A 12,675-nucleotide genomic window follows, 5' to 3' on the forward strand; every position below is an offset into this window, starting at 1 on the left:
GCGTACGCCCGAATATTTTCAAAGTCCCAACGTACCGATCAAGAGTAAAGTACCATTTTCCTACATTAGATTTCGTTCTAAATACTTAATCCCTATGTAAAAACGTTAGTTAAGCAAGAATATCGTATTTTTAAAAAAATCTAATGATAGGATTTTCCAGAAAATTGAAAAAACCGAAAAATGTCAAGAGTAAAGTGCCATTTTCTGACATTAGATTTCGTTCTAAATGCTTAATCCCTATGTAGAAACGTTAGTTAAGCAAGAATATCGTATTTTTAAAAAAATCTAATGATAGGATTTTTCAGAAAATTGAAAAAACCGTAAAATGTCAAGAGTAAAGTGCCCTTATTTTAAACAATGTATCGTTCTAAATGCTTAATCCCTATGTAAAAAAGTTATTTTAGCAGGAATATGTTATTGAAAAAAATTAGAAAAATTTATTTTAGCCGTAAATCGAAAATAATGGGGACACCGGAGCTGTTCGAAGCGCCGAGCGCGCCGCGTACGCCCGAATATTTTCAAAGTCCCAACGTACCGATCAAGAGTAAAGTACCATTTTCCTACATTAGATTTCGTTCTAAATACTTAATCCCTATGTAAAAACGTTAGTTAAGCAAGAATATCGTATTTTTAAAAAAATCTAATGATAGGATTTTCCAGAAAATTGAAAAAACCGAAAAATGTCAAGAGTAAAGTGCCATTTTCTGACATTAGATTTCGTTCTAAATGCTTAATCCCTATGTAGAAACGTTAGTTAAGCAAGAATATCGTATTTTTAAAAAAATCTAATGATAGGATTTTTCAGAAAATTGAAAAAACCGTAAAATGTCAAGAGTAAAGTGCCCTTATTTTAAACAATGTATCGTTCTAAATGCTTAATCCCTATGTAAAAAAGTTATTTTAGCAGGAATATGTTATTGAAAAAAATTAGAAAAATTTATTTTAGCCGTAAATCGAAAATAATGGGGACACCGGAGCTGTTCGAAGCGCCGAGCGCGCCGCGTACGCCCGAATATTTTCAAAGTCCCAACGTACCGATCAAGAGTAAAGTACCATTTTCCTACATTAGATTTCGTTCTAAATACTTAATCCCTATGTAAAAACGTTAGTTAAGCAAGAATATCGTATTTTTAAAAAAATCTAATGATAGGATTTCCCAGAAAATTGAAAAAACCGAAAAATGTCAAGAGTAAAGTGCCATTTTCTGACATTAGATTTCGTTCTAAATGCTTAATCCCTATGTAGAAACGTTAGTTAAGCAAGAATATCGTATTCTTAAAAAAATCTAATGATAGGATTTTTCAGAAAATTGAAAAAACCGTAAAATGTCAAGAGTAAAGTGCCCTTATTTTAAACAATGTATCGTTCTAAATGCTTAATCCCTATGTAAAAAAGTTATTTTAGCAGGAATATGTTATTGAATAAAATGAGAAAAATTTATTTTAGCCGTAAATCGAAAATAATGGATCGAGCGAATCGGTCGATTGCGCCGAGACGCGCTATGATGCAACAGACGAGCGATTGGAACGCCCGAATATTTTCAAAGTCCCAACGTACCGATCAAGAGTAAAGTACCATTTTCCTACATTAGATTTCGTTCTAAATACTTAATCCCTATGTAAAAACGTTAGTTAAGCAAGAATATCGTATTTTTAAAAAAATCTAATGATAGGATTTTCCAGAAAATTGAAAAAACCGAAAAATGTCAAGAGTAAAGTGCCATTTTCTGACATTAGATTTCGTTCTAAATGCTTAATCCCTATGTAGAAACGTTAGTTAAGCAAGAATATCGTATTTTTAAAAAAATCTAATGATAGGATTTTTCAGAAAATTGAAAAAACCGTAAAATGTCAAGAGTAAAGTGCCCTTATTTTAAACAATGTATCGTTCTAAATGCTTAATCCCTATGTAAAAAAGTTATTTTAGCAGGAATATGTTATTGAAAAAAATTAGAAAAATTTATTTTAGCCGTAAATCGAAAATAATGGGGACACCGGAGCTGTTCGAAGCGCCGAGCGCGCCGCGTACGCCCGAATATTTTCAAAGTCCCAACGTACCGATCAAGAGTAAAGTACCATTTTCCTACATTAGATTTCGTTCTAAATACTTAATCCCTATGTAAAAACGTTAGTTAAGCAAGAATATCGTATTTTTAAAAAAATCTAATGATAGGATTTTCCAGAAAATTGAAAAAACCGAAAAATGTCAAGAGTAAAGTGCCATTTTCTGACATTAGATTTCGTTCTAAATGCTTAATCCCTATGTAGAAACGTTAGTTAAGCAAGAATATCGTATTTTTAAAAAAATCTAATGATAGGATTTTTCAGAAAATTGAAAAAACCGTAAAATGTCAAGAGTAAAGTGCCCTTATTTTAAACAATGTATCGTTCTAAATGCTTAATCCCTATGTAAAAAAGTTATTTTAGCAGGAATATGTTATTGAAAAAAATTAGAAAAATTTATTTTAGCCGTAAATCGAAAATAATGGGGACACCGGAGCTGTTCGAAGCGCCGAGCGCGCCGCGTACGCCCGAATATTTTCAAAGTCCCAACGTACCGATCAAGAGTAAAGTACCATTTTCCTACATTAGATTTCGTTCTAAATACTTAATCCCTATGTAAAAACGTTAGTTAAGCAAGAATATCGTATTTTTAAAAAAATCTAATGATAGGATTTCCCAGAAAATTGAAAAAACCGAAAAATGTCAAGAGTAAAGTGCCATTTTCTGACATTAGATTTCGTTCTAAATGCTTAATCCCTATGTAGAAACGTTAGTTAAGCAAGAATATCGTATTCTTAAAAAAATCTAATGATAGGATTTTTCAGAAAATTGAAAAAACCGTAAAATGTCAAGAGTAAAGTGCCCTTATTTTAAACAATGTATCGTTCTAAATGCTTAATCCCTATGTAAAAAAGTTATTTTAGCAGGAATATGTTATTGAATAAAATGAGAAAAATTTATTTTAGCCGTAAATCGAAAATAATGGATCGAGCGAATCGGTCGATTGCGCCGAGACGCGCTATGATGCAACAGACGAGCGATTGGAACGCCCGAATATTTTCAAAGTCCCAACGTACCGATCAAGAGTAAAGTACCATTTTCCTACATTAGATTTCGTTCTAAATACTTAATCCCTATGTAAAAACGTTAGTTAAGCAAGAATATCGTATTTTTAAAAAAATCTAATGATAGGATTTTCCAGAAAATTGAAAAAACCGAAAAATGTCAAGAGTAAAGTGCCATTTTCTGACATTAGATTTCGTTCTAAATGCTTAATCCCTATGTAGAAACGTTAGTTAAGCAAGAATATCGTATTTTTAAAAAAATCTAATGATAGGATTTTTCAGAAAATTGAAAAAACCGTAAAATGTCAAGAGTAAAGTGCCCTTATTTTAAACAATGTATCGTTCTAAATGCTTAATCCCTATGTAAAAAAGTTATTTTAGCAGGAATATGTTATTGAAAAAAATTAGAAAAATTTATTTTAGCCGTAAATCGAAAATAATGGGGACACCGGAGCTGTTCGAAGCGCCGAGCGCGCCGCGTACGCCCGAATATTTTCAAAGTCCCAACGTACCGATCAAGAGTAAAGTACCATTTTCCTACATTAGATTTCGTTCTAAATACTTAATCCCTATGTAAAAACGTTAGTTAAGCAAGAATATCGTATTTTTAAAAAAATCTAATGATAGGATTTTCCAGAAAATTGAAAAAACCGAAAAATGTCAAGAGTAAAGTGCCATTTTCTGACATTAGATTTCGTTCTAAATGCTTAATCCCTATGTAGAAACGTTAGTTAAGCAAGAATATCGTATTTTTAAAAAAATCTAATGATAGGATTTTTCAGAAAATTGAAAAAACCGTAAAATGTCAAGAGTAAAGTGCCCTTATTTTAAACAATGTATCGTTCTAAATGCTTAATCCCTATGTAAAAAAGTTATTTTAGCAGGAATATGTTATTGAAAAAAATTAGAAAAATTTATTTTAGCCGTAAATCGAAAATAATGGGGACACCGGAGCTGTTCGAAGCGCCGAGCGCGCCGCGTACGCCCGAATATTTTCAAAGTCCCAACGTACCGATCAAGAGTAAAGTACCATTTTCCTACATTAGATTTCGTTCTAAATACTTAATCCCTATGTAAAAACGTTAGTTAAGCAAGAATATCGTATTTTTAAAAAAATCTAATGATAGGATTTTCCAGAAAATTGAAAAAACCGAAAAATGTCAAGAGTAAAGTGCCATTTTCTGACATTAGATTTCGTTCTAAATGCTTAATCCCTATGTAGAAACGTTAGTTAAGCAAGAATATCGTATTTTTAAAAAAATCTAATGATAGGATTTTTCAGAAAATTGAAAAAACCGTAAAATGTCAAGAGTAAAGTGCCCTTATTTTAAACAATGTATCGTTCTAAATGCTTAATCCCTATGTAAAAAAGTTATTTTAGCAGGAATATGTTATTGAAAAAAATTAGAAAAATTTATTTTAGCCGTAAATCGAAAATAATGGGGACACCGGAGCTGTTCGAAGCGCCGAGCGCGCCGCGTACGCCCGAATATTTTCAAAGTCCCAACGTACCGATCAAGAGTAAAGTACCACTTTCCTACATTAGATTTCGTTCTAAATACTTAATCCCTATGTAAAAACGTTAGTTAAGCAAGAATATCGTATTTTTAAAAAAATCTAATGATAGGATTTCCCAGAAAATTGAAAAAACCGAAAAATGTCAAGAGTAAAGTGCCATTTTCTGACATTAGATTTCGTTCTAAATGCTTAATCCCTATGTAGAAACGTTAGTTAAGCAAGAATATCGTATTCTTAAAAAAATCTAATGATAGGATTTTTCAGAAAATTGAAAAAACCGTAAAATGTCAAGAGTAAAGTGCCCTTATTTTAAACAATGTATCGTTCTAAATGCTTAATCCCTATGTAAAAAAGTTATTTTAGCAGGAATATGTTATTGAATAAAATGAGAAAAATTTATTTTAGCCGTAAATCGAAAATAATGGATCGAGCGAATCGGTCGATTGCGCCGAGACGCGCTATGATGCAACAGACGAGCGATTGGAACGCCCGAATATTTTCAAAGTCCCAACGTACCGATCAAGAGTAAAGTACCATTTTCCTACATTAGATTTCGTTCTAAATACTTAATCCCTATGTAAAAACGTTAGTTAAGCAAGAATATCGTATTTTTAAAAAAATCTAATGATAGGATTTTCCAGAAAATTGAAAAAACCGAAAAATGTCAAGAGTAAAGTGCCATTTTCTGACATTAGATTTCGTTCTAAATGCTTAATCCCTATGTAGAAACGTTAGTTAAGCAAGAATATCGTATTTTTAAAAAAATCTAATGATAGGATTTTTCAGAAAATTGAAAAAACCGTAAAATGTCAAGAGTAAAGTGCCCTTATTTTAAACAATGTATCGTTCTAAATGCTTAATCCCTATGTAAAAAAGTTATTTTAGCAGGAATATGTTATTGAAAAAAATTAGAAAAATTTATTTTAGCCGTAAATCGAAAATAATGGGGACACCGGAGCTGTTCGAAGCGCCGAGCGCGCCGCGTACGCCCGAATATTTTCAAAGTCCCAACGTACCGATCAAGAGTAAAGTACCATTTTCCTACATTAGATTTCGTTCTAAATACTTAATCCCTATGTAAAAACGTTAGTTAAGCAAGAATATCGTATTTTTAAAAAAATCTAATGATAGGATTTTCCAGAAAATTGAAAAAACCGAAAAATGTCAAGAGTAAAGTGCCATTTTCTGACATTAGATTTCGTTCTAAATGCTTAATCCCTATGTAGAAACGTTAGTTAAGCAAGAATATCGTATTCTTAAAAAAATCTAATGATAGGATTTTTCAGAAAATTGAAAAAACCGTAAAATGTCAAGAGTAAAGTGCCCTTATTTTAAACAATGTATCGTTCTAAATGCTTAATCCCTATGTAAAAAAGTTATTTAAGCAGGAATATGTTATTGAATAAAATGAGAAAAATTTATTTTAGCCGTAAATCGAAAATAATGGATCGAGCGAATCGGTCGATTGCGCCGAGACGCGCTATGATGCAACAGACGAGCGATTGGAACGCCCGAATATTTTCAAAGTCCCAACGTACCGATCAAGAGTAAAGTACCATTTTCCTACATTAGATTTCGTTCTAAATGCTTAATCCCTATGTAAAAACGTTAGTTAAGCAAGAATATCGTATTTTTAAAAAAATCTAATGATAGGATTTCCCAGAAAATTGAAAAAACCGTAAAATGTCAAGACTAAAGTGCCATTTTCTGACATTAGATTTCGTTCTAAATGCTTAATCCCTATGTAGAAACGTTAGTTAAGCAAGAATATCGTATTCTTAAAAAAATCTAATGATAGGATTTTTCAGAAAATTGAAAAAACCGTAAAATGTCAAGAGTAAAGTGCCCTTATTTTAAACAATGTATCGTTCTAAATGCTTAATCCCTATGTAAAAAAGTTATTTAAGCAGGAATATGTTATTGAATAAAATGAGAAAAATTTATTTTAGCCGTAAATCGAAAATAATGGATCGAGCGAATCGGTCGATTGCGCCGAGACGCGCTATGATGCAACAGACGAGCGATTGGAACGCCCGAATATTTTCAAAGTCCCAACGTACCGATCAAGAGTAAAGTACCATTTTCCTACATTAGATTTCGTTCTAAATGCTTAATCCCTATGTAAAAACGTTAGTTAAGCAAGAATATCGTATTTTTAAAAAAATCTAATGATAGGATTTCCCAGAAAATTGAAAAAACCGTAAAATGTCAAGACTAAAGTGCCATTTTCTGACATTAGATTTCGTTCTAAATGCTTAATCCCTATGTAGAAACGTTAGTTAAGCAAGAATATCGTATTTTTAAAAAAATCTAATGATAGGATTTTCCAGAAAATTGAAAAAACCGAAAAATGTCAAGAGTAAAGTGCCATTTTCTGACATTAGATTTCGTTCTAAATGCTTAATCCCTATGTAGAAACGTTAGTTAAGCAAGAATATCGTATTTTTAAAAAAATCTAATGATAGGATTTTTCAGAAAATTGAAAAAACCGTAAAATGTCAAGAGTAAAGTGCCCTTATTTTAAACAATGTATCGTTCTAAATGCTTAATCCCTATGTAAAAAAGTTATTTTAGCAGGAATATGTTATTGAAAAAAATTAGAAAAATTTATTTTAGCCGTAAATCGAAAATAATGGGGACACCGGAGCTGTTCGAAGCGCCGAGCGCGCCGCGTACGCCCGAATATTTTCAAAGTCCCAACGTACCGATCAAGAGTAAAGTACCATTTTCCTACATTAGATTTCGTTCTAAATACTTAATCCCTATGTAAAAACGTTAGTTAAGCAAGAATATCGTATTTTTAAAAAAATCTAATGATAGGATTTTCCAGAAAATTGAAAAAACCGAAAAATGTCAAGAGTAAAGTGCCATTTTCTGACATTAGATTTCGTTCTAAATGCTTAATCCCTATGTAGAAACGTTAGTTAAGCAAGAATATCGTATTCTTAAAAAAATCTAATGATAGGATTTTTCAGAAAATTGAAAAAACCGTAAAATGTCAAGAGTAAAGTGCCCTTATTTTAAACAATGTATCGTTCTAAATGCTTAATCCCTATGTAAAAAAGTTATTTAAGCAAGAATATGTTATTGAATAAAATGAGAAAAATTTATTTTAGCCGTAAATCGAAAATAATGGATCGAGCGAATCGGTCGATTGCGCCGAGACGCGCCATGATGCAACAGACGAGCGATTGGAACGCCCGAATATTTTCAAAGTCCCAACGTACCGATCAAGAGTAAAGTACCATTTTCCTACATTAGATTTCGTTCTAAATGCTTAATCCCTATGTAAAAACGTTAGTTAAGCAAGAATATCGTATTTTTAAAAAAATCTAATGATAGGATTTCCCAGAAAATTGAAAAAACCGAAAAATGTCAAGAGTAAAGTGCCATTTTCTGACATTAGATTTCGTTCTAAATGCTTAATCCCTATGTAGAAACGTTAGTTAAGCAAGAATATCGTATTCTTAAAAAAATCTAATGATAGGATTTTTCAGAAAATTGAAAAAACCGTAAAATGTCAAGAGTAAAGTGCCCTTATTTTAAACAATGTATCGTTCTAAATGCTTAATCCCTATGTAAAAAAGTTATTTAAGCAGGAATATGTTATTGAATAAAATGAGAAAAATTTATTTTAGCCGTAAATCGAAAATAATGGATCGAGCGAATCGGTCGATTGCGCCGAGACGCGCTATGATGCAACAGACGAGCGATTGGAACGCCCGAATATTTTCAAAGTCCCAACGTACCGATCAAGAGTAAAGTACCATTTTCCTACATTAGATTTCGTTCTAAATACTTAATCCCTATGTAAAAACGTTAGTTAAGCAAGAATATCGTATTTTTAAAAAAATCTAATGATAGGATTTCCCAGAAAATTGAAAAAACCGAAAAATGTCAAGAGTAAAGTGCCATTTTCTGACATTAGATTTCGTTCTAAATGCTTAATCCCTATGTAGAAACGTTAGTTAAGCAAGAATATCGTATTCTTAAAAAAATCTAATGATAGGATTTTTCAGAAAATTGAAAAAACCGTAAAATGTCAAGAGTAAAGTGCCCTTATTTTAAACAATGTATCGTTCTAAATGCTTAATCCCTATGTAAAAAAGTTATTTAAGCAGGAATATGTTATTGAATAAAATGAGAAAAATTTATTTTAGCCGTAAATCGAAAATAATGGATCGAGCGAATCGGTCGATTGCGCCGAGACGCGCTATGATGCAACAGACGAGCGATTGGAACGCCCGAATATTTTCAAAGTCCCAACGTACCGATCAAGAGTAAAGTACCATTTTCCTACATTAGATTTCGTTCTAAATGCTTAATCCCTATGTAAAAACGTTAGTTAAGCAAGAATATCGTATTTTTAAAAAAATCTAATGATAGGATTTCCCAGAAAATTGAAAAAACCGTAAAATGTCAAGACTAAAGTGCCATTTTCTGACATTAGATTTCGTTCTAAATGCTTAATCCCTATGTAGAAACGTTAGTTAAGCAAGAATATCGTATTTTTAAAAAAATCTAATGATAGGATTTTCCAGAAAATTGAAAAAACCGAAAAATGTCAAGAGTAAAGTGCCATTTTCTGACATTAGATTTCGTTCTAAATGCTTAATCCCTATGTAGAAACGTTAGTTAAGCAAGAATATCGTATTTTTAAAAAAATCTAATGATAGGATTTTTCAGAAAATTGAAAAAACCGTAAAATGTCAAGAGTAAAGTGCCCTTATTTTAAACAATGTATCGTTCTAAATGCTTAATCCCTATGTAAAAAAGTTATTTTAGCAGGAATATGTTATTGAAAAAAATTAGAAAAATTTATTTTAGCCGTAAATCGAAAATAATGGGGACACCGGAGCTGTTCGAAGCGCCGAGCGCGCCGCGTACGCCCGAATATTTTCAAAGTCCCAACGTACCGATCAAGAGTAAAGTACCATTTTCCTACATTAGATTTCGTTCTAAATACTTAATCCCTATGTAAAAACGTTAGTTAAGCAAGAATATCGTATTTTTAAAAAAATCTAATGATAGGATTTTCCAGAAAATTGAAAAAACCGAAAAATGTCAAGAGTAAAGTGCCATTTTCTGACATTAGATTTCGTTCTAAATGCTTAATCCCTATGTAGAAACGTTAGTTAAGCAAGAATATCGTATTCTTAAAAAAATCTAATGATAGGATTTTTCAGAAAATTGAAAAAACCGTAAAATGTCAAGAGTAAAGTGCCCTTATTTTAAACAATGTATCGTTCTAAATGCTTAATCCCTATGTAAAAAAGTTATTTAAGCAGGAATATGTTATTGAATAAAATGAGAAAAATTTATTTTAGCCGTAAATCGAAAATAATGGATCGAGCGAATCGGTCGATTGCGCCGAGACGCGCTATGATGCAACAGACGAGCGATTGGAACGCCCGAATATTTTCAAAGTCCCAACGTACCGATCAAGAGTAAAGTACCATTTTCCTACATTAGATTTCGTTCTAAATACTTAATCCCTATGTAAAAACGTTAGTTAAGCAAGAATATCGTATTTTTAAAAAAATCTAATGATAGGATTTCCCAGAAAATTGAAAAAACCGAAAAATGTCAAGAGTAAAGTGCCATTTTCTGACATTAGATTTCGTTCTAAATGCTTAATCCCTATGTAGAAACGTTAGTTAAGCAAGAATATCGTATTCTTAAAAAAATCTAATGATAGGATTTTTCAGAAAATTGAAAAAACCGTAAAATGTCAAGAGTAAAGTGCCCTTATTTTAAACAATGTATCGTTCTAAATGCTTAATCCCTATGTAAAAAAGTTATTTAAGCAGGAATATGTTATTGAATAAAATGAGAAAAATTTATTTTAGCCGTAAATCGAAAATAATGGATCGAGCGAATCGGTCGATTGCGCCGAGACGCGCTATGATGCAACAGACGAGCGATTGGAACGCCCGAATATTTTCAAAGTCCCAACGTACCGATCAAGAGTAAAGTACCATTTTCCTACATTAGATTTCGTTCTAAATGCTTAATCCCTATGTAAAAACGTTAGTTAAGCAAGAATATCGTATTTTTAAAAAAATCTAATGATAGGATTTCCCAGAAAATTGAAAAAACCGTAAAATGTCAAGCCTAAAGTGCCATTTTCTGACATTAGATTTCGTTCTAAATGCTTAATCCCTATGTAGAAACGTTAGTTAAGCAAGAATATCGTATTTTTAAAAAAATCTAATGATAGGATTTTTCAGAAAATTGAAAAATCCGAAAAATGTCAAGAGTAAAGTGCCATTTTCTGACATTAGATTTCGTTCTAAATGCTTAATCCCTATGTAGAAACGTTAGTTAAGCAAGAATATCGTATTCTTAAAAAAATCTAATGATAGGATTTTTCAGAAAATTGAAAAAACCGTAAAATGTCAAGAGTAAAGTGCCCTTATTTTAAACAATGTATCGTTCTAAATGCTTAATCCCTATGTAAAAAAGTTATTTTAGCAGGAATATGTTATTGAAAAAAATTAGAAAAATTTATTTTAGCCGTAAATCGAAAATAATGGGGACACCGGAGCTGTTCGAAGCGCCGAGCGCGCCGCGTACGCCCGAATATTTTCAAAGTCCCAACGTACCGATCAAGAGTAAAGTACCATTTTCCTACATTAGATTTCGTTCTAAATACTTAATCCCTATGTAAAAACGTTAGTTAAGCAAGAATATCGTATTTTTAAAAAAATCTAATGATAGGATTTCCCAGAAAATTGAAAAAACCGAAAAATGTCAAGAGTAAAGTGCCATTTTTTGACATTAGATTTCGTTCTAAATGCTTAATCCCTATGTAGAAACGTTAGTTAAGCAAGAATATCGTATTTTTAAAAAAATCTAATGATAGGATTTTTCAGAAAATTGAAAAAACCGTAAAATGTCAAGAGTAAAGTGCCCTTATTTTAAACAATGTATCGTTCTAAATGCTTAATCCCTATGTAAAAAAGTTATTTTAGCAGGAATATGTTATTGAAAAAAATTAGAAAAATTTATTTTAGCCGTAAATCGAAAATAATGGGGACACCGGAGCTGTTCGAAGCGCCGAGCGCGCCGCGTACGCCCGAATATTTTCAAAGTCCCAACGTACCGATCAAGAGTAAAGTACCATTTTCCTACATTAGATTTCGTTCTAAATACTTAATCCCTATGTAAAAACGTTAGTTAAGCAAGAATATCGTATTTTTAAAAAAATCTAATGATAGGATTTTCCAGAAAATTGAAAAAACCGAAAAATGTCAAGAGTAAAGTGCCATTTTCTGACATTAGATTTCGTTCTAAATGCTTAATCCCTATGTAGAAACGTTAGTTAAGCAAGAATATCGTATTCTTAAAAAAATCTAATGATAGGATTTTTCAGAAAATTGAAAAAACCGTAAAATGTCAAGAGTAAAGTGCCCTTATTTTAAACAATGTATCGTTCTAAATGCTTAATCCCTATGTAAAAAAGTTATTTAAGCAGGAATATGTTATTGAATAAAATGAGAAAAATTTATTTTAGCCGTAAATCGAAAATAATGGATCGAGCGAATCGGTCGATTGCGCCGAGACGCGCTATGATGCAACAGACGAGCGATTGGAACGCCCGAATATTTTCAAAGTCCCAACGTACCGATCAAGAGTAAAGTACCATTTTCCTACATTAGATTTCGTTCTAAATGCTTAATCCCTATGTAAAAACGTTAGTTAAGCAAGAATATCGTATTTTTAAAAAAATCTAATGATAGGATTTCCCAGAAAATTGAAAAAACCGTAAAATGTCAAGCCTAAAGTGCCATTTTCTGACATTAGATTTCGTTCTAAATGCTTAATCCCTATGTAGAAACGTTAGTTAAGCAAGAATATCGTATTTTTAAAAAAATCTAATGATAGGATTTTTCAGAAAATTGAAAAATCCGAAAAATGTCAAGAGTAAAGTGCCATTTTCTGACATTAGATTTCGTTCTAAATGCTTAATCCCTATGTAGAAACGTTAGTTAAGCAAGAATATCGTATTCTTAAAAAAATCTAATGATAGGATTTTTCAGAAAATTGAAAAAACCGTAAAATGTCAAGAGTAAAGTGCCCTTATTTTA

Source organism: Megalopta genalis, unplaced genomic scaffold (assembly GCF_051020955.1).
Source record: "Megalopta genalis isolate 19385.01 unplaced genomic scaffold, iyMegGena1_principal scaffold0047, whole genome shotgun sequence".
Classification (NCBI taxonomy): domain Eukaryota; kingdom Metazoa; phylum Arthropoda; class Insecta; order Hymenoptera; family Halictidae; genus Megalopta; species Megalopta genalis.